The sequence below is a fragment of the Denticeps clupeoides genome, unplaced genomic scaffold (assembly GCF_900700375.1).
Source record: "Denticeps clupeoides unplaced genomic scaffold, fDenClu1.1, whole genome shotgun sequence".
NCBI classification, from domain to species: Eukaryota; Metazoa; Chordata; class Actinopteri; order Clupeiformes; family Denticipitidae; genus Denticeps; species Denticeps clupeoides.
This window is the reverse complement of record NW_021629902.1, coordinates 22,069-39,235: the sequence shown is the minus strand read 5'-3', so window position 1 is coordinate 39,235 and position 17,167 is coordinate 22,069. Positions and strand designations below refer to the sequence as shown.

The 17,167-nt window shown below is 41.1% G+C and overlaps 65 non-coding genes across 65 annotated transcripts; all 65 read right to left on the bottom strand.

The window, feature by feature from the left end:
- Positions 1-41: 41 nt before the first annotated feature.
- LOC114776870 (5S ribosomal RNA) lies at positions 42-160 on the bottom strand. The gene has a single exon (XR_003745765.1). It is a non-coding gene; the product is annotated as a 5S ribosomal RNA (ribosomal RNA).
- Positions 161-304: 144 nt separating this feature from the next.
- Positions 305-423, bottom strand: LOC114776868 (5S ribosomal RNA). Its single transcript, XR_003745763.1, has one exon. It is a non-coding gene; the product is annotated as a 5S ribosomal RNA (ribosomal RNA).
- Positions 424-567: 144 nt separating this feature from the next.
- Positions 568-686, bottom strand: LOC114776782 (5S ribosomal RNA). The gene has a single exon (XR_003745681.1). It is a non-coding gene; the product is annotated as a 5S ribosomal RNA (ribosomal RNA).
- A 144-nt stretch (positions 687-830) lies between these two features.
- Positions 831-949, bottom strand: LOC114776866 (5S ribosomal RNA). Its single transcript, XR_003745762.1, has one exon. It is a non-coding gene; the product is annotated as a 5S ribosomal RNA (ribosomal RNA).
- A 144-nt stretch (positions 950-1,093) lies between these two features.
- LOC114776865 (5S ribosomal RNA) lies at positions 1,094-1,212 on the bottom strand. The gene has a single exon (XR_003745761.1). It is a non-coding gene; the product is annotated as a 5S ribosomal RNA (ribosomal RNA).
- Positions 1,213-1,356: 144 nt separating this feature from the next.
- LOC114776864 (5S ribosomal RNA) lies at positions 1,357-1,475 on the bottom strand. The gene has a single exon (XR_003745760.1). It is a non-coding gene; the product is annotated as a 5S ribosomal RNA (ribosomal RNA).
- A 144-nt stretch (positions 1,476-1,619) lies between these two features.
- Positions 1,620-1,738, bottom strand: LOC114776863 (5S ribosomal RNA). The gene has a single exon (XR_003745759.1). It is a non-coding gene; the product is annotated as a 5S ribosomal RNA (ribosomal RNA).
- A 242-nt stretch (positions 1,739-1,980) lies between these two features.
- On the bottom strand, positions 1,981-2,100 carry LOC114776927 (5S ribosomal RNA). Its single transcript, XR_003745821.1, has one exon. It is a non-coding gene; the product is annotated as a 5S ribosomal RNA (ribosomal RNA).
- Positions 2,101-2,239: 139 nt separating this feature from the next.
- On the bottom strand, positions 2,240-2,358 carry LOC114776862 (5S ribosomal RNA). The gene has a single exon (XR_003745758.1). It is a non-coding gene; the product is annotated as a 5S ribosomal RNA (ribosomal RNA).
- A 144-nt stretch (positions 2,359-2,502) lies between these two features.
- LOC114776861 (5S ribosomal RNA) lies at positions 2,503-2,621 on the bottom strand. The gene has a single exon (XR_003745757.1). It is a non-coding gene; the product is annotated as a 5S ribosomal RNA (ribosomal RNA).
- A 144-nt stretch (positions 2,622-2,765) lies between these two features.
- On the bottom strand, positions 2,766-2,884 carry LOC114776860 (5S ribosomal RNA). The gene has a single exon (XR_003745756.1). It is a non-coding gene; the product is annotated as a 5S ribosomal RNA (ribosomal RNA).
- A 144-nt stretch (positions 2,885-3,028) lies between these two features.
- LOC114776859 (5S ribosomal RNA) lies at positions 3,029-3,147 on the bottom strand. The gene has a single exon (XR_003745755.1). It is a non-coding gene; the product is annotated as a 5S ribosomal RNA (ribosomal RNA).
- A 144-nt stretch (positions 3,148-3,291) lies between these two features.
- Positions 3,292-3,410, bottom strand: LOC114776858 (5S ribosomal RNA). The gene has a single exon (XR_003745754.1). It is a non-coding gene; the product is annotated as a 5S ribosomal RNA (ribosomal RNA).
- A 144-nt stretch (positions 3,411-3,554) lies between these two features.
- LOC114776856 (5S ribosomal RNA) lies at positions 3,555-3,673 on the bottom strand. Its single transcript, XR_003745752.1, has one exon. It is a non-coding gene; the product is annotated as a 5S ribosomal RNA (ribosomal RNA).
- A 144-nt stretch (positions 3,674-3,817) lies between these two features.
- Positions 3,818-3,936, bottom strand: LOC114776855 (5S ribosomal RNA). Its single transcript, XR_003745751.1, has one exon. It is a non-coding gene; the product is annotated as a 5S ribosomal RNA (ribosomal RNA).
- Positions 3,937-4,080: 144 nt separating this feature from the next.
- Positions 4,081-4,199, bottom strand: LOC114776854 (5S ribosomal RNA). The gene has a single exon (XR_003745750.1). It is a non-coding gene; the product is annotated as a 5S ribosomal RNA (ribosomal RNA).
- Positions 4,200-4,343: 144 nt separating this feature from the next.
- Positions 4,344-4,462, bottom strand: LOC114776853 (5S ribosomal RNA). Its single transcript, XR_003745749.1, has one exon. It is a non-coding gene; the product is annotated as a 5S ribosomal RNA (ribosomal RNA).
- Positions 4,463-4,606: 144 nt separating this feature from the next.
- LOC114776852 (5S ribosomal RNA) lies at positions 4,607-4,725 on the bottom strand. Its single transcript, XR_003745748.1, has one exon. It is a non-coding gene; the product is annotated as a 5S ribosomal RNA (ribosomal RNA).
- Positions 4,726-4,869: 144 nt separating this feature from the next.
- Positions 4,870-4,988, bottom strand: LOC114776925 (5S ribosomal RNA). The gene has a single exon (XR_003745819.1). It is a non-coding gene; the product is annotated as a 5S ribosomal RNA (ribosomal RNA).
- Positions 4,989-5,132: 144 nt separating this feature from the next.
- LOC114776850 (5S ribosomal RNA) lies at positions 5,133-5,251 on the bottom strand. Its single transcript, XR_003745747.1, has one exon. It is a non-coding gene; the product is annotated as a 5S ribosomal RNA (ribosomal RNA).
- Positions 5,252-5,395: 144 nt separating this feature from the next.
- LOC114776849 (5S ribosomal RNA) lies at positions 5,396-5,514 on the bottom strand. The gene has a single exon (XR_003745746.1). It is a non-coding gene; the product is annotated as a 5S ribosomal RNA (ribosomal RNA).
- Positions 5,515-5,658: 144 nt separating this feature from the next.
- On the bottom strand, positions 5,659-5,777 carry LOC114776848 (5S ribosomal RNA). The gene has a single exon (XR_003745745.1). It is a non-coding gene; the product is annotated as a 5S ribosomal RNA (ribosomal RNA).
- Positions 5,778-5,921: 144 nt separating this feature from the next.
- On the bottom strand, positions 5,922-6,040 carry LOC114776847 (5S ribosomal RNA). Its single transcript, XR_003745744.1, has one exon. It is a non-coding gene; the product is annotated as a 5S ribosomal RNA (ribosomal RNA).
- A 144-nt stretch (positions 6,041-6,184) lies between these two features.
- Positions 6,185-6,303, bottom strand: LOC114776846 (5S ribosomal RNA). The gene has a single exon (XR_003745743.1). It is a non-coding gene; the product is annotated as a 5S ribosomal RNA (ribosomal RNA).
- A 144-nt stretch (positions 6,304-6,447) lies between these two features.
- Positions 6,448-6,566, bottom strand: LOC114776844 (5S ribosomal RNA). Its single transcript, XR_003745741.1, has one exon. It is a non-coding gene; the product is annotated as a 5S ribosomal RNA (ribosomal RNA).
- A 144-nt stretch (positions 6,567-6,710) lies between these two features.
- Positions 6,711-6,829, bottom strand: LOC114776843 (5S ribosomal RNA). Its single transcript, XR_003745740.1, has one exon. It is a non-coding gene; the product is annotated as a 5S ribosomal RNA (ribosomal RNA).
- Positions 6,830-6,973: 144 nt separating this feature from the next.
- Positions 6,974-7,092, bottom strand: LOC114776842 (5S ribosomal RNA). The gene has a single exon (XR_003745739.1). It is a non-coding gene; the product is annotated as a 5S ribosomal RNA (ribosomal RNA).
- A 144-nt stretch (positions 7,093-7,236) lies between these two features.
- On the bottom strand, positions 7,237-7,355 carry LOC114776841 (5S ribosomal RNA). Its single transcript, XR_003745738.1, has one exon. It is a non-coding gene; the product is annotated as a 5S ribosomal RNA (ribosomal RNA).
- A 144-nt stretch (positions 7,356-7,499) lies between these two features.
- Positions 7,500-7,618, bottom strand: LOC114776840 (5S ribosomal RNA). Its single transcript, XR_003745737.1, has one exon. It is a non-coding gene; the product is annotated as a 5S ribosomal RNA (ribosomal RNA).
- A 144-nt stretch (positions 7,619-7,762) lies between these two features.
- LOC114776839 (5S ribosomal RNA) lies at positions 7,763-7,881 on the bottom strand. The gene has a single exon (XR_003745736.1). It is a non-coding gene; the product is annotated as a 5S ribosomal RNA (ribosomal RNA).
- A 144-nt stretch (positions 7,882-8,025) lies between these two features.
- On the bottom strand, positions 8,026-8,144 carry LOC114776838 (5S ribosomal RNA). Its single transcript, XR_003745735.1, has one exon. It is a non-coding gene; the product is annotated as a 5S ribosomal RNA (ribosomal RNA).
- A 144-nt stretch (positions 8,145-8,288) lies between these two features.
- Positions 8,289-8,407, bottom strand: LOC114776837 (5S ribosomal RNA). Its single transcript, XR_003745734.1, has one exon. It is a non-coding gene; the product is annotated as a 5S ribosomal RNA (ribosomal RNA).
- Positions 8,408-8,551: 144 nt separating this feature from the next.
- Positions 8,552-8,670, bottom strand: LOC114776836 (5S ribosomal RNA). Its single transcript, XR_003745733.1, has one exon. It is a non-coding gene; the product is annotated as a 5S ribosomal RNA (ribosomal RNA).
- Positions 8,671-8,814: 144 nt separating this feature from the next.
- Positions 8,815-8,933, bottom strand: LOC114776834 (5S ribosomal RNA). Its single transcript, XR_003745732.1, has one exon. It is a non-coding gene; the product is annotated as a 5S ribosomal RNA (ribosomal RNA).
- Positions 8,934-9,077: 144 nt separating this feature from the next.
- LOC114776832 (5S ribosomal RNA) lies at positions 9,078-9,196 on the bottom strand. The gene has a single exon (XR_003745730.1). It is a non-coding gene; the product is annotated as a 5S ribosomal RNA (ribosomal RNA).
- Positions 9,197-9,340: 144 nt separating this feature from the next.
- LOC114776831 (5S ribosomal RNA) lies at positions 9,341-9,459 on the bottom strand. Its single transcript, XR_003745729.1, has one exon. It is a non-coding gene; the product is annotated as a 5S ribosomal RNA (ribosomal RNA).
- A 144-nt stretch (positions 9,460-9,603) lies between these two features.
- On the bottom strand, positions 9,604-9,722 carry LOC114776830 (5S ribosomal RNA). The gene has a single exon (XR_003745728.1). It is a non-coding gene; the product is annotated as a 5S ribosomal RNA (ribosomal RNA).
- A 144-nt stretch (positions 9,723-9,866) lies between these two features.
- Positions 9,867-9,985, bottom strand: LOC114776829 (5S ribosomal RNA). Its single transcript, XR_003745727.1, has one exon. It is a non-coding gene; the product is annotated as a 5S ribosomal RNA (ribosomal RNA).
- A 144-nt stretch (positions 9,986-10,129) lies between these two features.
- LOC114776828 (5S ribosomal RNA) lies at positions 10,130-10,248 on the bottom strand. The gene has a single exon (XR_003745726.1). It is a non-coding gene; the product is annotated as a 5S ribosomal RNA (ribosomal RNA).
- A 144-nt stretch (positions 10,249-10,392) lies between these two features.
- LOC114776827 (5S ribosomal RNA) lies at positions 10,393-10,511 on the bottom strand. The gene has a single exon (XR_003745725.1). It is a non-coding gene; the product is annotated as a 5S ribosomal RNA (ribosomal RNA).
- A 144-nt stretch (positions 10,512-10,655) lies between these two features.
- LOC114776826 (5S ribosomal RNA) lies at positions 10,656-10,774 on the bottom strand. The gene has a single exon (XR_003745724.1). It is a non-coding gene; the product is annotated as a 5S ribosomal RNA (ribosomal RNA).
- A 144-nt stretch (positions 10,775-10,918) lies between these two features.
- LOC114776923 (5S ribosomal RNA) lies at positions 10,919-11,037 on the bottom strand. Its single transcript, XR_003745817.1, has one exon. It is a non-coding gene; the product is annotated as a 5S ribosomal RNA (ribosomal RNA).
- Positions 11,038-11,181: 144 nt separating this feature from the next.
- On the bottom strand, positions 11,182-11,300 carry LOC114776825 (5S ribosomal RNA). The gene has a single exon (XR_003745723.1). It is a non-coding gene; the product is annotated as a 5S ribosomal RNA (ribosomal RNA).
- Positions 11,301-11,444: 144 nt separating this feature from the next.
- On the bottom strand, positions 11,445-11,563 carry LOC114776931 (5S ribosomal RNA). The gene has a single exon (XR_003745825.1). It is a non-coding gene; the product is annotated as a 5S ribosomal RNA (ribosomal RNA).
- Positions 11,564-11,707: 144 nt separating this feature from the next.
- On the bottom strand, positions 11,708-11,826 carry LOC114776824 (5S ribosomal RNA). Its single transcript, XR_003745722.1, has one exon. It is a non-coding gene; the product is annotated as a 5S ribosomal RNA (ribosomal RNA).
- Positions 11,827-11,970: 144 nt separating this feature from the next.
- Positions 11,971-12,089, bottom strand: LOC114776823 (5S ribosomal RNA). Its single transcript, XR_003745721.1, has one exon. It is a non-coding gene; the product is annotated as a 5S ribosomal RNA (ribosomal RNA).
- A 144-nt stretch (positions 12,090-12,233) lies between these two features.
- On the bottom strand, positions 12,234-12,352 carry LOC114776821 (5S ribosomal RNA). Its single transcript, XR_003745719.1, has one exon. It is a non-coding gene; the product is annotated as a 5S ribosomal RNA (ribosomal RNA).
- A 144-nt stretch (positions 12,353-12,496) lies between these two features.
- On the bottom strand, positions 12,497-12,615 carry LOC114776820 (5S ribosomal RNA). The gene has a single exon (XR_003745718.1). It is a non-coding gene; the product is annotated as a 5S ribosomal RNA (ribosomal RNA).
- A 144-nt stretch (positions 12,616-12,759) lies between these two features.
- On the bottom strand, positions 12,760-12,878 carry LOC114776819 (5S ribosomal RNA). Its single transcript, XR_003745717.1, has one exon. It is a non-coding gene; the product is annotated as a 5S ribosomal RNA (ribosomal RNA).
- A 105-nt stretch (positions 12,879-12,983) lies between these two features.
- Positions 12,984-13,102, bottom strand: LOC114776818 (5S ribosomal RNA). Its single transcript, XR_003745716.1, has one exon. It is a non-coding gene; the product is annotated as a 5S ribosomal RNA (ribosomal RNA).
- A 144-nt stretch (positions 13,103-13,246) lies between these two features.
- Positions 13,247-13,365, bottom strand: LOC114776817 (5S ribosomal RNA). The gene has a single exon (XR_003745715.1). It is a non-coding gene; the product is annotated as a 5S ribosomal RNA (ribosomal RNA).
- Positions 13,366-13,509: 144 nt separating this feature from the next.
- LOC114776816 (5S ribosomal RNA) lies at positions 13,510-13,628 on the bottom strand. The gene has a single exon (XR_003745714.1). It is a non-coding gene; the product is annotated as a 5S ribosomal RNA (ribosomal RNA).
- A 144-nt stretch (positions 13,629-13,772) lies between these two features.
- LOC114776815 (5S ribosomal RNA) lies at positions 13,773-13,891 on the bottom strand. The gene has a single exon (XR_003745713.1). It is a non-coding gene; the product is annotated as a 5S ribosomal RNA (ribosomal RNA).
- Positions 13,892-14,035: 144 nt separating this feature from the next.
- Positions 14,036-14,154, bottom strand: LOC114776814 (5S ribosomal RNA). Its single transcript, XR_003745712.1, has one exon. It is a non-coding gene; the product is annotated as a 5S ribosomal RNA (ribosomal RNA).
- A 144-nt stretch (positions 14,155-14,298) lies between these two features.
- Positions 14,299-14,417, bottom strand: LOC114776813 (5S ribosomal RNA). The gene has a single exon (XR_003745711.1). It is a non-coding gene; the product is annotated as a 5S ribosomal RNA (ribosomal RNA).
- A 144-nt stretch (positions 14,418-14,561) lies between these two features.
- On the bottom strand, positions 14,562-14,680 carry LOC114776812 (5S ribosomal RNA). Its single transcript, XR_003745710.1, has one exon. It is a non-coding gene; the product is annotated as a 5S ribosomal RNA (ribosomal RNA).
- A 144-nt stretch (positions 14,681-14,824) lies between these two features.
- LOC114776810 (5S ribosomal RNA) lies at positions 14,825-14,943 on the bottom strand. The gene has a single exon (XR_003745708.1). It is a non-coding gene; the product is annotated as a 5S ribosomal RNA (ribosomal RNA).
- Positions 14,944-15,087: 144 nt separating this feature from the next.
- Positions 15,088-15,206, bottom strand: LOC114776809 (5S ribosomal RNA). The gene has a single exon (XR_003745707.1). It is a non-coding gene; the product is annotated as a 5S ribosomal RNA (ribosomal RNA).
- A 144-nt stretch (positions 15,207-15,350) lies between these two features.
- LOC114776920 (5S ribosomal RNA) lies at positions 15,351-15,469 on the bottom strand. Its single transcript, XR_003745814.1, has one exon. It is a non-coding gene; the product is annotated as a 5S ribosomal RNA (ribosomal RNA).
- A 144-nt stretch (positions 15,470-15,613) lies between these two features.
- On the bottom strand, positions 15,614-15,732 carry LOC114776808 (5S ribosomal RNA). The gene has a single exon (XR_003745706.1). It is a non-coding gene; the product is annotated as a 5S ribosomal RNA (ribosomal RNA).
- A 144-nt stretch (positions 15,733-15,876) lies between these two features.
- LOC114776929 (5S ribosomal RNA) lies at positions 15,877-15,995 on the bottom strand. Its single transcript, XR_003745823.1, has one exon. It is a non-coding gene; the product is annotated as a 5S ribosomal RNA (ribosomal RNA).
- A 144-nt stretch (positions 15,996-16,139) lies between these two features.
- On the bottom strand, positions 16,140-16,258 carry LOC114776807 (5S ribosomal RNA). The gene has a single exon (XR_003745705.1). It is a non-coding gene; the product is annotated as a 5S ribosomal RNA (ribosomal RNA).
- A 144-nt stretch (positions 16,259-16,402) lies between these two features.
- LOC114776806 (5S ribosomal RNA) lies at positions 16,403-16,521 on the bottom strand. The gene has a single exon (XR_003745704.1). It is a non-coding gene; the product is annotated as a 5S ribosomal RNA (ribosomal RNA).
- Positions 16,522-16,665: 144 nt separating this feature from the next.
- Positions 16,666-16,784, bottom strand: LOC114776928 (5S ribosomal RNA). The gene has a single exon (XR_003745822.1). It is a non-coding gene; the product is annotated as a 5S ribosomal RNA (ribosomal RNA).
- Positions 16,785-16,928: 144 nt separating this feature from the next.
- Positions 16,929-17,047, bottom strand: LOC114776805 (5S ribosomal RNA). Its single transcript, XR_003745703.1, has one exon. It is a non-coding gene; the product is annotated as a 5S ribosomal RNA (ribosomal RNA).
- Between the last annotated feature and the right edge of the window lie 120 nt (positions 17,048-17,167).

Genomic DNA, 17,167 nt, shown 5'->3' with positions numbered 1-17,167 from the left:
ATGCAAAAAAACTTCATTTTAAAAAGTTTTTCAACAGTTAAAGCTTACAGCACCTGGTATTCCCAGGAGGTCTCCCATCCAAGTACTAACCAGGCCCAAGCCTTCTTAGCTTCCGAGATCAGACGAGACCGGGCGTTCTTGGGCTGGTATGGCCGTAAGCAATCTCTGCTTGAAAATCTTGGACTTTAAACAACCTAGGCTTGAAAACATATCACAGAGTGAAAATACCTCTTAACTTACTTTAGATAAAAACTAACAAAGCGATGCAAAAAAACTTCATTTTAAAAAGTTTTTCAACAGTTAAAGCTTACAGCACCTGGTATTCCCAGGAGGTCTCCCATCCAAGTACTAACCAGGCCCAAGCCTTCTTAGCTTCCGAGATCAGACGAGACCGGGCGTTCTTGGGCTGGTATGGCCGTAAGCAATCTCTGCTTGAAAATCTTGGACTTTAAACAACCTAGGCTTGAAAACATATCACAGAGTGAAAATACCTCTTAACTTACTTTAGATAAAAACTAACAAAGCGATGCAAAAAAACTTCATTTTAAAAAGTTTTTCAACAGTTAAAGCTTACAGCACCTGGTATTCCCAGGAGGTCTCCCATCCAAGTACTAACCAGGCCCAAGCCTTCTTAGCTTCCGAGATCAGATGAGACCGGGCGTTCTTGGGCTGGTATGGCCGTAAGCAATCTCTGCTTGAAAATCTTGGACTTTAAACAACCTAGGCTTGAAAACATATCACAGAGTGAAAATACCTCTTAACTTACTTTAGATAAAAACTAACAAAGCGATGCAAAAAAACTTCATTTTAAAAAGTTTTTCAACAGTTAAAGCTTACAGCACCTGGTATTCCCAGGAGGTCTCCCATCCAAGTACTAACCAGGCCCAAGCCTTCTTAGCTTCCGAGATCAGACGAGACCGGGCGTTCTTGGGCTGGTATGGCCGTAAGCAATCTCTGCTTGAAAATCTTGGACTTTAAACAACCTAGGCTTGAAAACATATCACAGAGTGAAAATACCTCTTAACTTACTTTAGATAAAAACTAACAAAGCGATGCAAAAAAACTTCATTTTAAAAAGTTTTTCAACAGTTAAAGCTTACAGCACCTGGTATTCCCAGGAGGTCTCCCATCCAAGTACTAACCAGGCCCAAGCCTTCTTAGCTTCCGAGATCAGACGAGACCGGGCGTTCTTGGGCTGGTATGGCCGTAAGCAATCTCTGCTTGAAAATCTTGGACTTTAAACAACCTAGGCTTGAAAACATATCACAGAGTGAAAATACCTCTTAACTTACTTTAGATAAAAACTAACAAAGCGATGCAAAAAAACTTCATTTTAAAAAGTTTTTCAACAGTTAAAGCTTACAGCACCTGGTATTCCCAGGAGGTCTCCCATCCAAGTACTAACCAGGCCCAAGCCTTCTTAGCTTCCGAGATCAGACGAGACCGGGCGTTCTTGGGCTGGTATGGCCGTAAGCAATCTCTGCTTGAAAATCTTGGACTTTAAACAACCTAGGCTTGAAAACATATCACAGAGTGAAAATACCTCTTAACTTACTTTAGATAAAAACTAACAAAGCGATGCAAAAAAACTTCATTTTAAAAAGTTTTTCAACAGTTAAAGCTTACAGCACCTGGTATTCCCAGGAGGTCTCCCATCCAAGTACTAACCAGGCCCAAGCCTTCTTAGCTTCCGAGATCAGACGAGACCGGGCGTTCTTGGGCTGGTATGGCCGTAAGCAATCTCTGCTTGAAAATCTTGGACTTTAAACAACCTAGGCTTGAAAACTTCCGAGATCAGACGAGACCGGGCGTTCTTGGGCTGGTATGGCCGTAAGCAATCTCTGCTTGAAAATCTTGGACTTTTAAACAACCTAGGCTTGAAAACATATCACAGAGTGAAAATACCTCTTAACTTACTTTAGATAAAAACTAACAAAGCGATGCAAAAAACTTCATTTTAAAAAGTTTTTCAACAGTTAAAGCTTACAGCACCTGGTATTCCCAGGAGGTCTCCCATCCAAGTACTAACCAGGCCCAAGCCTTCTTAGCTTCCGAGATCAGACGAGACCGGGCGTTTCTTGGGCTGGTATGGCCGTAAGCAATCTCTGCTTGAAATCTCTTTAAACAACCTAGGCTTGAAAACATATCACAGAGTGAAAATACCTCTTAACTTACTTTAGATAAAAACTAACAAAGCGATGCAAAAAAACTTCATTTTAAAAAGTTTTTCAACAGTTAAAGCTTACAGCACCTGGTATTCCCAGGAGGTCTCCCATCCAAGTACTAACCAGGCCCAAGCCTTCTTAGCTTCCGAGATCAGACGAGACCGGGCGTTCTTGGGCTGGTATGGCCGTAAGCAATCTCTGCTTGAAAATCTTGGACTTTAAACAACCTAGGCTTGAAAACATATCACAGAGTGAAAATACCTCTTAACTTACTTTAGATAAAAACTAACAAAGCGATGCAAAAAAACTTCATTTTAAAAAGTTTTTCAACAGTTAAAGCTTACAGCACCTGGTATTCCCAGGAGGTCTCCCATCCAAGTACTAACCAGGCCCAAGCCTTCTTAGCTTCCGAGATCAGACGAGACCGGGCGTTCTTGGGCTGGTATGGCCGTAAGCAATCTCTGCTTGAAAATCTTGGACTTTAAACAACCTAGGCTTGAAAACATATCACAGAGTGAAAATACCTCTTAACTTACTTTAGATAAAAACTAACAAAGCGATGCAAAAAAACTTCATTTTAAAAAGTTTTTCAACAGTTAAAGCTTACAGCACCTGGTATTCCCAGGAGGTCTCCCATCCAAGTACTAACCAGGCCCAAGCCTTCTTAGCTTCCGAGATCAGACGAGACCGGGCGTTCTTGGGCTGGTATGGCCGTAAGCAATCTCTGCTTGAAAATCTTGGACTTTAAACAACCTAGGCTTGAAAACATATCACAGAGTGAAAATACCTCTTAACTTACTTTAGATAAAAACTAACAAAGCGATGCAAAAAAACTTCATTTTAAAAAGTTTTTCAACAGTTAAAGCTTACAGCACCTGGTATTCCCAGGAGGTCTCCCATCCAAGTACTAACCAGGCCCAAGCCTTCTTAGCTTCCGAGATCAGACGAGACCGGGCGTTCTTGGGCTGGTATGGCCGTAAGCAATCTCTGCTTGAAAATCTTGGACTTTAAACAACCTAGGCTTGAAAACATATCACAGAGTGAAAATACCTCTTAACTTACTTTAGATAAAAACTAACAAAGCGATGCAAAAAAACTTCATTTTAAAAAGTTTTTCAACAGTTAAAGCTTACAGCACCTGGTATTCCCAGGAGGTCTCCCATCCAAGTACTAACCAGGCCCAAGCCTTCTTAGCTTCCGAGATCAGACGAGACCGGGCGTTCTTGGGCTGGTATGGCCGTAAGCAATCTCTGCTTGAAAATCTTGGACTTTAAACAACCTAGGCTTGAAAACATATCACAGAGTGAAAATACCTCTTAACTTACTTTAGATAAAAACTAACAAAGCGATGCAAAAAAACTTCATTTTAAAAAGTTTTTCAACAGTTAAAGCTTACAGCACCTGGTATTCCCAGGAGGTCTCCCATCCAAGTACTAACCAGGCCCAAGCCTTCTTAGCTTCCGAGATCAGACGAGACCGGGCGTTCTTGGGCTGGTATGGCCGTAAGCAATCTCTGCTTGAAAATCTTGGACTTTAAACAACCTAGGCTTGAAAACATATCACAGAGTGAAAATACCTCTTAACTTACTTTAGATAAAAACTAACAAAGCGATGCAAAAAAACTTCATTTTAAAAAGTTTTTCAACAGTTAAAGCTTACAGCACCTGGTATTCCCAGGAGGTCTCCCATCCAAGTACTAACCAGGCCCAAGCCTTCTTAGCTTCCGAGATCAGACGAGACCGGGCGTTCTTGGGCTGGTATGGCCGTAAGCAATCTCTGCTTGAAAATCTTGGACTTTAAACAACCTAGGCTTGAAAACATATCACAGAGTGAAAATACCTCTTAACTTACTTTAGATAAAAACTAACAAAGCGATGCAAAAAAACTTCATTTTAAAAAGTTTTTCAACAGTTAAAGCTTACAGCACCTGGTATTCCCAGGAGGTCTCCCATCCAAGTACTAACCAGGCCCAAGCCTTCTTAGCTTCCGAGATCAGACGAGACCGGGCGTTCTTGGGCTGGTATGGCCGTAAGCAATCTCTGCTTGAAAATCTTGGACTTTAAACAACCTAGGCTTGAAAACATATCACAGAGTGAAAATACCTCTTAACTTACTTTAGATAAAAACTAACAAAGCGATGCAAAAAAACTTCATTTTAAAAAGTTTTTCAACAGTTAAAGCTTACAGCACCTGGTATTCCCAGGAGGTCTCCCATCCAAGTACTAACCAGGCCCAAGCCTTCTTAGCTTCCGAGATCAGACGAGACCGGGCGTTCTTGGGCTGGTATGGCCGTAAGCAATCTCTGCTTGAAAATCTTGGACTTTAAACAACCTAGGCTTGAAAACATATCACAGAGTGAAAATACCTCTTAACTTACTTTAGATAAAAACTAACAAAGCGATGCAAAAAAACTTCATTTTAAAAAGTTTTTCAACAGTTAAAGCTTACAGCACCTGGTATTCCCAGGAGGTCTCCCATCCAAGTACTAACCAGGCCCAAGCCTTCTTAGCTTCCGAGATCAGACGAGACCGGGCGTTCTTGGGCTGGTATGGCCGTAAGCAATCTCTGCTTGAAAATCTTGGACTTTAAACAACCTAGGCTTGAAAACATATCACAGAGTGAAAATACCTCTTAACTTACTTTAGATAAAAACTAACAAAGCGATGCAAAAAAACTTCATTTTAAAAAGTTTTTCAACAGTTAAAGCTTACAGCACCTGGTATTCCCAGGAGGTCTCCCATCCAAGTACTAACCAGGCCCAAGCCTTCTTAGCTTCCGAGATCAGACGAGACCAGGCGTTCTTGGGCTGGTATGGCCGTAAGCAATCTCTGCTTGAAAATCTTGGACTTTAAACAACCTAGGCTTGAAAACATATCACAGAGTGAAAATACCTCTTAACTTACTTTAGATAAAAACTAACAAAGCGATGCAAAAAAACTTCATTTTAAAAAGTTTTTCAACAGTTAAAGCTTACAGCACCTGGTATTCCCAGGAGGTCTCCCATCCAAGTACTAACCAGGCCCAAGCCTTCTTAGCTTCCGAGATCAGACGAGACCGGGCGTTCTTGGGCTGGTATGGCCGTAAGCAATCTCTGCTTGAAAATCTTGGACTTTAAACAACCTAGGCTTGAAAACATATCACAGAGTGAAAATACCTCTTAACTTACTTTAGATAAAAACTAACAAAGCGATGCAAAAAAACTTCATTTTAAAAAGTTTTTCAACAGTTAAAGCTTACAGCACCTGGTATTCCCAGGAGGTCTCCCATCCAAGTACTAACCAGGCCCAAGCCTTCTTAGCTTCCGAGATCAGACGAGACCGGGCGTTCTTGGGCTGGTATGGCCGTAAGCAATCTCTGCTTGAAAATCTTGGACTTTAAACAACCTAGGCTTGAAAACATATCACAGAGTGAAAATACCTCTTAACTTACTTTAGATAAAAACTAACAAAGCGATGCAAAAAAACTTCATTTTAAAAAGTTTTTCAACAGTTAAAGCTTACAGCACCTGGTATTCCCAGGAGGTCTCCCATCCAAGTACTAACCAGGCCCAAGCCTTCTTAGCTTCCGAGATCAGACGAGACCGGGCGTTCTTGGGCTGGTATGGCCGTAAGCAATCTCTGCTTGAAAATCTTGGACTTTAAACAACCTAGGCTTGAAAACATATCACAGAGTGAAAATACCTCTTAACTTACTTTAGATAAAAACTAACAAAGCGATGCAAAAAAACTTCATTTTAAAAAGTTTTTCAACAGTTAAAGCTTACAGCACCTGGTATTCCCAGGAGGTCTCCCATCCAAGTACTAACCAGGCCCAAGCCTTCTTAGCTTCCGAGATCAGACGAGACCGGGCGTTCTTGGGCTGGTATGGCCGTAAGCAATCTCTGCTTGAAAATCTTGGACTTTAAACAACCTAGGCTTGAAAACATATCACAGAGTGAAAATACCTCTTAACTTACTTTAGATAAAAACTAACAAAGCGATGCAAAAAAACTTCATTTTAAAAAGTTTTTCAACAGTTAAAGCTTACAGCACCTGGTATTCCCAGGAGGTCTCCCATCCAAGTACTAACCAGGCCCAAGCCTTCTTAGCTTCCGAGATCAGACGAGACCGGGCGTTCTTGGGCTGGTATGGCCGTAAGCAATCTCTGCTTGAAAATCTTGGACTTTAAACAACCTAGGCTTGAAAACATATCACAGAGTGAAAATACCTCTTAACTTACTTTAGATAAAAACTAACAAAGCGATGCAAAAAAACTTCATTTTAAAAAGTTTTTCAACAGTTAAAGCTTACAGCACCTGGTATTCCCAGGAGGTCTCCCATCCAAGTACTAACCAGGCCCAAGCCTTCTTAGCTTCCGAGATCAGACGAGACCGGGCGTTCTTGGGCTGGTATGGCCGTAAGCAATCTCTGCTTGAAAATCTTGGACTTTAAACAACCTAGGCTTGAAAACATATCACAGAGTGAAAATACCTCTTAACTTACTTTAGATAAAAACTAACAAAGCGATGCAAAAAAACTTCATTTTAAAAAGTTTTTCAACAGTTAAAGCTTACAGCACCTGGTATTCCCAGGAGGTCTCCCATCCAAGTACTAACCAGGCCCAAGCCTTCTTAGCTTCCGAGATCAGACGAGACCGGGCGTTCTTGGGCTGGTATGGCCGTAAGCAATCTCTGCTTGAAAATCTTGGACTTTAAACAACCTAGGCTTGAAAACATATCACAGAGTGAAAATACCTCTTAACTTACTTTAGATAAAAACTAACAAAGCGATGCAAAAAAACTTCATTTTAAAAAGTTTTTCAACAGTTAAAGCTTACAGCACCTGGTATTCCCAGGAGGTCTCCCATCCAAGTACTAACCAGGCCCAAGCCTTCTTAGCTTCCGAGATCAGACGAGACCGGGCGTTCTTGGGCTGGTATGGCCGTAAGCAATCTCTGCTTGAAAGTCTTGGACTTTAAACAACCTAGGCTTGAAAACATATCACAGAGTGAAAATACCTCTTAACTTACTTTAGATAAAAACTAACAAAGCGATGCAAAAAAACTTCATTTTAAAAAGTTTTTCAACAGTTAAAGCTTACAGCACCTGGTATTCCCAGGAGGTCTCCCATCCAAGTACTAACCAGGCCCAAGCCTTCTTAGCTTCCGAGATCAGACGAGACCGGGCGTTCTTGGGCTGGTATGGCCGTAAGCAATCTCTGCTTGAAAATCTTGGACTTTAAACAACCTAGGCTTGAAAACATATCACAGAGTGAAAATACCTCTTAACTTACTTTAGATAAAAACTAACAAAGCGATGCAAAAAAACTTCATTTTAAAAAGTTTTTCAACAGTTAAAGCTTACAGCACCTGGTATTCCCAGGAGGTCTCCCATCCAAGTACTAACCAGGCCCAAGCCTTCTTAGCTTCCGAGATCAGACGAGACCGGGCGTTCTTGGGCTGGTATGGCCGTAAGCAATCTCTGCTTGAAAATCTTGGACTTTAAACAACCTAGGCTTGAAAACATATCACAGAGTGAAAATACCTCTTAACTTACTTTAGATAAAAACTAACAAAGCGATGCAAAAAAACTTCATTTTAAAAAGTTTTTCAACAGTTAAAGCTTACAGCACCTGGTATTCCCAGGAGGTCTCCCATCCAAGTACTAACCAGGCCCAAGCCTTCTTAGCTTCCGAGATCAGACGAGACCGGGCGTTCTTGGGCTGGTATGGCCGTAAGCAATCTCTGCTTGAAAATCTTGGACTTTAAACAACCTAGGCTTGAAAACATATCACAGAGTGAAAATACCTCTTAACTTACTTTAGATAAAAACTAACAAAGCGATGCAAAAAAACTTCATTTTAAAAAGTTTTTCAACAGTTAAAGCTTACAGCACCTGGTATTCCCAGGAGGTCTCCCATCCAAGTACTAACCAGGCCCAAGCCTTCTTAGCTTCCGAGATCAGACGAGACCGGGCGTTCTTGGGCTGGTATGGCCGTAAGCAATCTCTGCTTGAAAATCTTGGACTTTAAACAACCTAGGCTTGAAAACATATCACAGAGTGAAAATACCTCTTAACTTACTTTAGATAAAAACTAACAAAGCGATGCAAAAAAACTTCATTTTAAAAAGTTTTTCAACAGTTAAAGCTTACAGCACCTGGTATTCCCAGGAGGTCTCCCATCCAAGTACTAACCAGGCCCAAGCCTTCTTAGCTTCCGAGATCAGACGAGACCGGGCGTTCTTGGGCTGGTATGGCCGTAAGCAATCTCTGCTTGAAAATCTTGGACTTTAAACAACCTAGGCTTGAAAACATATCACAGAGTGAAAATACCTCTTAACTTACTTTAGATAAAAACTAACAAAGCGATGCAAAAAAACTTCATTTTAAAAAGTTTTTCAACAGTTAAAGCTTACAGCACCTGGTATTCCCAGGAGGTCTCCCATCCAAGTACTAACCAGGCCCAAGCCTTCTTAGCTTCCGAGATCAGACGAGACCGGGCGTTCTTGGGCTGGTATGGCCGTAAGCAATCTCTGCTTGAAAATCTTGGACTTTAAACAACCTAGGCTTGAAAACATATCACAGAGTGAAAATACCTCTTAACTTACTTTAGATAAAAACTAACAAAGCGATGCAAAAAAACTTCATTTTAAAAAGTTTTTCAACAGTTAAAGCTTACAGCACCTGGTATTCCCAGGAGGTCTCCCATCCAAGTACTAACCAGGCCCAAGCCTTCTTAGCTTCCGAGATCAGACGAGACCGGGCGTTCTTGGGCTGGTATGGCCGTAAGCAATCTCTGCTTGAAAATCTTGGACTTTAAACAACCTAGGCTTGAAAACATATCACAGAGTGAAAATACCTCTTAACTTACTTTAGATAAAAACTAACAAAGCGATGCAAAAAAACTTCATTTTAAAAAGTTTTTCAACAGTTAAAGCTTACAGCACCTGGTATTCCCAGGAGGTCTCCCATCCAAGTACTAACCAGGCCCAAGCCTTCTTAGCTTCCGAGATCAGACGAGACCGGGCGTTCTTGGGCTGGTATGGCCGTAAGCAATCTCTGCTTGAAAATCTTGGACTTTAAACAACCTAGGCTTGAAAACATATCACAGAGTGAAAATACCTCTTAACTTACTTTAGATAAAAACTAACAAAGCGATGCAAAAAAACTTCATTTTAAAAAGTTTTTCAACAGTTAAAGCTTACAGCACCTGGTATTCCCAGGAGGTCTCCCATCCAAGTACTAACCAGGCCCAAGCCTTCTTAGCTTCCGAGATCAGACGAGACCGGGCGTTCTTGGGCTGGTATGGCCGTAAGCAATCTCTGCTTGAAAATCTTGGACTTTAAACAACCTAGGCTTGAAAACATATCACAGAGTGAAAATACCTCTTAACTTACTTTAGATAAAAACTAACAAAGCGATGCAAAAAAACTTCATTTTAAAAAGTTTTTCAACAGTTAAAGCTTACAGCACCTGGTATTCCCAGGAGGTCTCCCATCCAAGTACTAACCAGGCCCAAGCCTTCTTAGCTTCCGAGATCAGACGAGACCGGGCGTTCTTGGGCTGGTATGGCCGTAAGCAATCTCTGCTTGAAAATCTTGGACTTTAAACAACCTAGGCTTGAAAACATATCACAGAGTGAAAATACCTCTTAACTTACTTTAGATAAAAACTAACAAAGCGATGCAAAAAAACTTCATTTTAAAAAGTTTTTCAACAGTTAAAGCTTACAGCACCTGGTATTCCCAGGAGGTCTCCCATCCAAGTACTAACCAGGCCCAAGCCTTCTTAGCTTCCGAGATCAGACGAGACCGGGCGTTCTTGGGCTGGTATGGCCGTAAGCAATCTCTGCTTGAAAATCTTGGACTTTAAACAACCTAGGCTTGAAAACATATCACAGAGTGAAAATACCTCTTAACTTACTTTAGATAAAAACTAACAAAGCGATGCAAAAAAACTTCATTTTAAAAAGTTTTTCAACAGTTAAAGCTTACAGCACCTGGTATTCCCAGGAGGTCTCCCATCCAAGTACTAACCAGGCCCAAGCCTTCTTAGCTTCCGAGATCAGACGAGACCGGGCGTTCTTGGGCTGGTATGGCCGTAAGCAATCTCTGCTTGAAAATCTTGGACTTTAAACAACCTAGGCTTGAAAACATATCACAGAGTGAAAATACCTCTTAACTTACTTTAGATAAAAACTAACAAAGCGATGCAAAAAAACTTCATTTTAAAAAGTTTTTCAACAGTTAAAGCTTACAGCACCTGGTATTCCCAGGAGGTCTCCCATCCAAGTACTAACCAGGCCCAAGCCTTCTTAGCTTCCGAGATCAGACGAGACCGGGCGTTCTTGGGCTGGTATGGCCGTAAGCAATCTCTGCTTGAAAATCTTGGACTTTAAACAACCTAGGCTTGAAAACATATCACAGAGTGAAAATACCTCTTAACTTACTTTAGATAAAAACTAACAAAGCGATGCAAAAAAACTTCATTTTAAAAAGTTTTTCAACAGTTAAAGCTTACAGCACCTGGTATTCCCAGGAGGTCTCCCATCCAAGTACTAACCAGGCCCAAGCCTTCTTAGCTTCCGAGATCAGACGAGACCGGGCGTTCTTGGGCTGGTATGGCCGTAAGCAATCTCTGCTTGAAAATCTTGGACTTTAAACAACCTAGGCTTGAAAACATATCACAGAGTGAAAATACCTCTTAACTTACTTTAGATAAAAACTAACAAAGCGATGCAAAAAAACTTCATTTTAAAAAGTTTTTCAACAGTTAAAGCTTACAGCACCTGGTATTCCCAGGAGGTCTCCCATCCAAGTACTAACCAGGCCCAAGCCTTCTTAGCTTCCGAGATCAGACGAGACCGGGCGTTCTTGGGCTGGTATTGCCGTAAGCAATCTCTGCTTGAAAATCTTGGACTTTAAACAACCTAGGCTTGAAAACATATCACAGAGTGAAAATACCTCTTAACTTACTTTAGATAAAAACTAACAAAGCGATGCAAAAAAACTTCATTTTAAAAAGTTTTTCAACAGTTAAAGCTTACAGCACCTGGTATTCCCAGGAGGTCTCCCATCCAAGTACTAACCAGGCCCAAGCCTTCTTAGCTTCCGAGATCAGACGAGACCGGGCGTTCTTGGGCTGGTATGGCCGTAAGCAATCTCTGCTTGAAAATCTTGGACTTTAAACAACCTAGGCTTGAAAACATATCACAGAGTGAAAATACCTCTTAACTTACTTTAGATAAAAACTAACAAAGCGATGCAAAAAAACTTCATTTTAAAAAGTTTTTCAACAGTTAAAGCTTACAGCACCTGGTATTCCCAGGAGGTCTCCCTTCCAAGTACTAACCAGGCCCAAGCCTTCTTAGCTTCCGAGATCAGACGAGACCGGGCGTTCTTGGGCTGGTATGGCCGTAAGCAATCTCTGCTTGAAAATCTTGGACTTTAAACAACCTAGGCTTGAAAACATATCACAGAGTGAAAATACCTCTTAACTTACTTTAGATAAAAACTAACAAAGCGATGCAAAAAAACTTCATTTTAAAAAGTTTTTCAACAGTTAAAGCTTACAGCACCTGGTATTCCCAGGAGGTCTCCCATCCAAGTACTAACCAGGCCCAAGCCTTCTTAGCTTCCGAGATCAGACGAGACCGGGCGTTCTTGGGCTGGTATGGCCGTAAGCAATCTCTGCTTGAAAATCTTGGACTTTAAACAACCTAGGCTTGAAAACATATCACAGAGTGAAAATACCTCTTAACTTACTTTAGATAAAAACTAACAAAGCGATGCAAAAAAACTTCATTTTAAAAAGTTTTTCAACAGTTAAAGCTTACAGCACCTGGTATTCCCAGGAGGTCTCCCATCCAAGTACTAACCAGGCCCAAGCCTTCTTAGCTTCCGAGATCAGACGAGACCGGGCGTTCTTGGGCTGGTATGGCCGTAAGCAATCTCTGCTTGAAAATCTTGGACTTTAAACAACCTAGGCTTGAAAACATATCACAGAGTGAAAATACCTCTTAACTTACTTTAGATAAAAACTAACAAAGCGATGCAAAAAAACTTCATTTTAAAAAGTTTTTCAACAGTTAAAGCTTACAGCACCTGGTATTCCCAGGAGGTCTCCCATCCAAGTACTAACCAGGCCCAAGCCTTCTTAGCTTCCGAGATCAGACGAGACCGGGCGTTCTTGGGCTGGTATGGCCGTAAGCAATCTCTGCTTGAAAATCTTGGACTTTAAACAACCTAGGCTTGAAAACATATCACAGAGTGAAAATACCTCTTAACTTACTTTAGATAAAAACTAACAAAGCGATGCAAAAAAACTTCATTTTAAAAAGTTTTTCAACAGTTAAAGCTTACAGCACCTGGTATTCCCAGGAGGTCTCCCATCCAAGTACTAACCAGGCCCAAGCCTTCTTAGCTTCCGAGATCAGACGAGACCGGGCGTTCTTGGGCTGGTATGGCCGTAAGCAATCTCTGCTTGAAAATCTTGGACTTTAAACAACCTAGGCTTGAAAACATATCACAGAGTGAAAATACCTCTTAACTTACTTTAGATAAAAACTAACAAAGCGATGCAAAAAAACTTCATTTTAAAAAGTTTTTCAACAGTTAAAGCTTACAGCACCTGGTATTCCCAGGAGGTCTCCCATCCAAGTACTAACCAGGCCCAAGCCTTCTTAGCTTCCGAGATCAGACGAGACCGGGCGTTCTTGGGCTGGTATGGCCGTAAGCAATCTCTGCTTGAAAATCTTGGACTTTAAACAACCTAGGCTTGAAAACATATCACAGAGTGAAAATACCTCTTAACTTACTTTAGATAAAAACTAACAAAGTTAAAGCTTACAGCACCTGGTATTCCCAGGAGGTCTCCCATCCAAGTACTAACCAGGCCCAAGCCTTCTTAGCTTCCGAGATCAGACGAGACCGGGCGTTCTTGGGCTGGTATGGCCGTAAGCAATCTCTGCTTGAAAATCTTGGACTTTAAACAACCTAGGCTTGAAAACATATCACAGAGTGAAAATACCTCTTAACTTACTTTAGATAAAAACTAACAAAGCGATGCAAAAAAACTTCATTTTAAAAAGTTTTTCAACAGTTAAAGCTTACAGCACCTGGTATTCCCAGGAGGTCTCCCATCCAAGTACTAACCAGGCCCAAGCCTTCTTAGCTTCCGAGATCAGACGAGACCGGGCGTTCTTGGGCTGGTATGGCCGTAAGCAATCTCTGCTTGAAAATCTTGGACTTTAAACAACCTAGGCTTGAAAACATATCACAGAGTGAAAATACCTCTTAACTTACTTTAGATAAAAACTAACAAAGCGATGCAAAAAAACTTCATTTTAAAAAGTTTTTCAACAGTTAAAGCTTACAGCACCTGGTATTCCCAGGAGGTCTCCCATCCAAGTACTAACCAGGCCCAAGCCTTCTTAGCTTCCGAGATCAGACGAGACCGGGCGTTCTTGGGCTGGTATGGCCGTAAGCAATCTCTGCTTGAAAATCTTGGACTTTAAACAACCTAGGCTTGAAAACATATCACAGAGTGAAAATACCTCTTAACTTACTTTAGATAAAAACTAACAAAGCGATGCAAAAAAACTTCATTTTAAAAAGTTTTTCAACAGTTAAAGCTTACAGCACCTGGTATTCCCAGGAGGTCTCCCATCCAAGTACTAACCAGGCCCAAGCCTTCTTAGCTTCCGAGATCAGACGAGACCGGGCGTTCTTGGGCTGGTATGGCCGTAAGCAATCTCTGCTTGAAAATCTTGGACTTTAAACAACCTAGGCTTGAAAACATATCACAGAGTGAAAATACCTCTTAACTTACTTTAGATAAAAACTAACAAAGCGATGCAAAAAAACTTCATTTTAAAAAGTTTTTCAACAGTTAAAGCTTACAGCACCTGGTATTCCCAGGAGGTCTCCCATCCAAGTACTAACCAGGCCCAAGCCTTCTTAGCTTCCGAGATCAGACGAGACCGGGCGTTCTTGGGCTGGTATGGCCGTAAGCAATCTCTGCTTGAAAATCTTGGACTTTAAACAACCTAGGCTTGAAAACATATCACAGAGTGAAAATACCTCTTAACTTACTTTAGATAAAAACTAACAAAGCGATGCAAAAAAACTTCATTTTAAAAAGTTTTTCAACAGTTAAAGCTTACAGCACCTGGTATTCCCAGGAGGTCTCCCATCCAAGTACTAACCAGGCCCAAGCCTTCTTAGCTTCCGAGATCAGACGAGACCGGGCGTTCTTGGGCTGGTATGGCCGTAAGCAATCTCTGCTTGAAAATCTTGGACTTTAAACAACCTAGGCTTGAAAACATATCACAGAGTGAAAATACCTCTTAACTTACTTTAGATAAAAACTAACAAAGCGATGCAAAAAAACTTCATTTTAAAAAGTTTTTCAACAGTTAAAGCTTACAGCACCTGGTATTCCCAGGAGGTCTCCCATCCAAGTACTAACCAGGCCCAAGCCTTCTTAGCTTCCGAGATCAGACGAGACCGGGCGTTCTTGGGCTGGTATGGCCGTAAGCAATCTCTGCTTGAAAATCTTGGACTTTAAACAACCTAGGCTTGAAAACATATCACAGAGTGAAAATACCTCTTAACTTACTTTAGATAAAAACTAACAAAGCGATGCAAAAAAACTTCATTTTAAAAAGTTTTTCAACAGTTAAAGCTTACAGCACCTGGTATTCCCAGGAGGTCTCCCATCCAAGTACTAACCAGGCCCAAGCCTTCTTAGCTTCCGAGATCAGACGAGACCGGGCGTTCTTGGGCTGGTATGGCCGTAAGCAATCTCTGCTTGAAAATCTTGGACTTTAAACAACCTAGGCTTGAAAACATATCACAGAGTGAAAATACCTCTTAACTTACTTTAGATAAAAACTAACAAAGCGATGCAAAAAAACTTCATTTTAAAAAGTTTTTCAACAGTTAAAGCTTACAGCACCTGGTATTCCCAGGAGGTCTCCCATCCAAGTACTAACCAGGCCCAAGCCTTCTTAGCTTCCGAGATCAGACGAGACCGGGCGTTCTTGGGCTGGTATGGCCGTAAGCAATCTCTGCTTGAAAATCTTGGACTTTAAACAACCTAGGCTTGAAAACATATCACAGAGTGAAAATACCTCTTAACTTACTTTAGATAAAAACTAACAAAGCGATGCAAAAAAACTTCATTTTAAAAAGTTTTTCAACAGTTAAAGCTTACAGCACCTGGTATTCCCAGAAGGTCTCCCATCCAAGTACTAACCAGGCCCAAGCCTTCTTAGCTTCCGAGATCAGACGAGACCGGGCGTTCTTGGGCTGGTATGGCCGTAAGCAATCTCTGCTTGAAAATCTTGGACTTTAAACAACCTAGGCTTGAAAACATATCACAGAGTGAAAATACCTCTTAACTTACTTTAGATAAAAACTAACAAAGCGATGCAAAAAAACTTCATTTTAAAAGGTTTTTCAACAGTTAAAGCTTACAGCACCTGGTATTCCCAGGAGGTCTCCCATCCAAGTACTAACCAGGCCCAAGCCTTCTTAGCTTCCGAGATCAGACGAGACCGGGCGTTCTTGGGCTGGTATGGCCGTAAGCAATCTCTGCTTGAAAATCTTGGACTTTAAACAACCTAGGCTTGAAAACATATCACAGAGTGAAAATACCTCTTAACTTACTTTAGATAAAAACTAACAAAGCGATGCAAAAAAACTTCATTTTAAAAAGTTTTTCAACAGTTAAAGCTTACAGCACCTGGTATTCCAAGGAGGTCTCCCATCCAAGTACTAACCAGGCCCAAGCCTTCTTAGCTTCCGAGATCAGACGAGACCGGGCGTTCTTGGGCTGGTATGGCCGTAAGCAATCTCTGCTTGAAAATCTTGGACTTTAAACAACCTAGGCTTGAAAACATATCACAGAGTGAAAATACCTCTTAACTTACTTTAGATAAAAACTAACAAAGCGATGCAAAAAAACTTCATTTTAAAAAGTTTTTCAACAGTTAAAGCTTACAGCACCTGGTATTCCCAGGAGGTCTCCCATCCAAGTACTAACCAGGCCCAAGCCTTCTTAGCTTCCGAGATCAGACGAGACCGGGCGTTCTTGGGCTGGTATGGCCGTAAGCAATCTCTGCTTGAAAATCTTGGACTTTAAACAACCTAGGCTTGAAAACATATCACAGAGTGAAAATACCTCTTAACTTACTTTAGATAAAAACTAACAAAGCGATGCAAAAAAACTTCATTTTAAAAAGTTTTTCAACAGTTAAAGCTTACAGCACCTGGTATTCCCAGGAGGTCTCCCATCCAAGTACTAACCAGGCCCAAGCCTTCTTAGCTTCCGAGATCAGACGAGACCGGGCGTTCTTGGGCTGGTATGGCCGTAAGCAATCTCTGCTTGAAAATCTTGGACTTTAAACAACCTAGGCTTGAAAACATATCACAGAGTGAAAATACCTCTTAACTTACTTTAGATAAAAACTAACAAAGCGATGCAAAAAAACTTCATTTTAAAAAGTTTTTCAACAGTTAAAGCTTACAGCACCTGGTATTCCAAGGAGGTCTCCCATCCAAGTACTAACCAGGCCCAAGCCTTCTTAGCTTCCGAGATCAGACGAGACCGGGCGTTCTTGGGCTGGTATGGCCGTAAGCAATCTCTGCTTGAAAATCTTGGACTTTAAACAACCTAGGCTTGAAAACATATCACAGAGTGAAAATACCTCTTAACTTACTTTAGATAAAAACTAACAAAGCGATGCAAAAAAACTTCATTTTAAAAAGTTTTTCAACAGTTAAAGCTTACAGCACCTGGTATTCCCAGGAGGTCTCCCATCCAAGTACTAACCAGGCCCAAGCCTTCTTAGCTTCCGAGATCAGACGAGACCGGGCGTTCTTGGGCTGGTATGGCCGTAAGCAATCTCTGCTTGAAAATCTTGGACTTTAAACAACCTAGGCTTGAAAACATATCACAGAGTGAAAATACCTCTTAACTTACTTTAGATAAAAACTAACAAAGCGATGCAAAAAAACTTCAT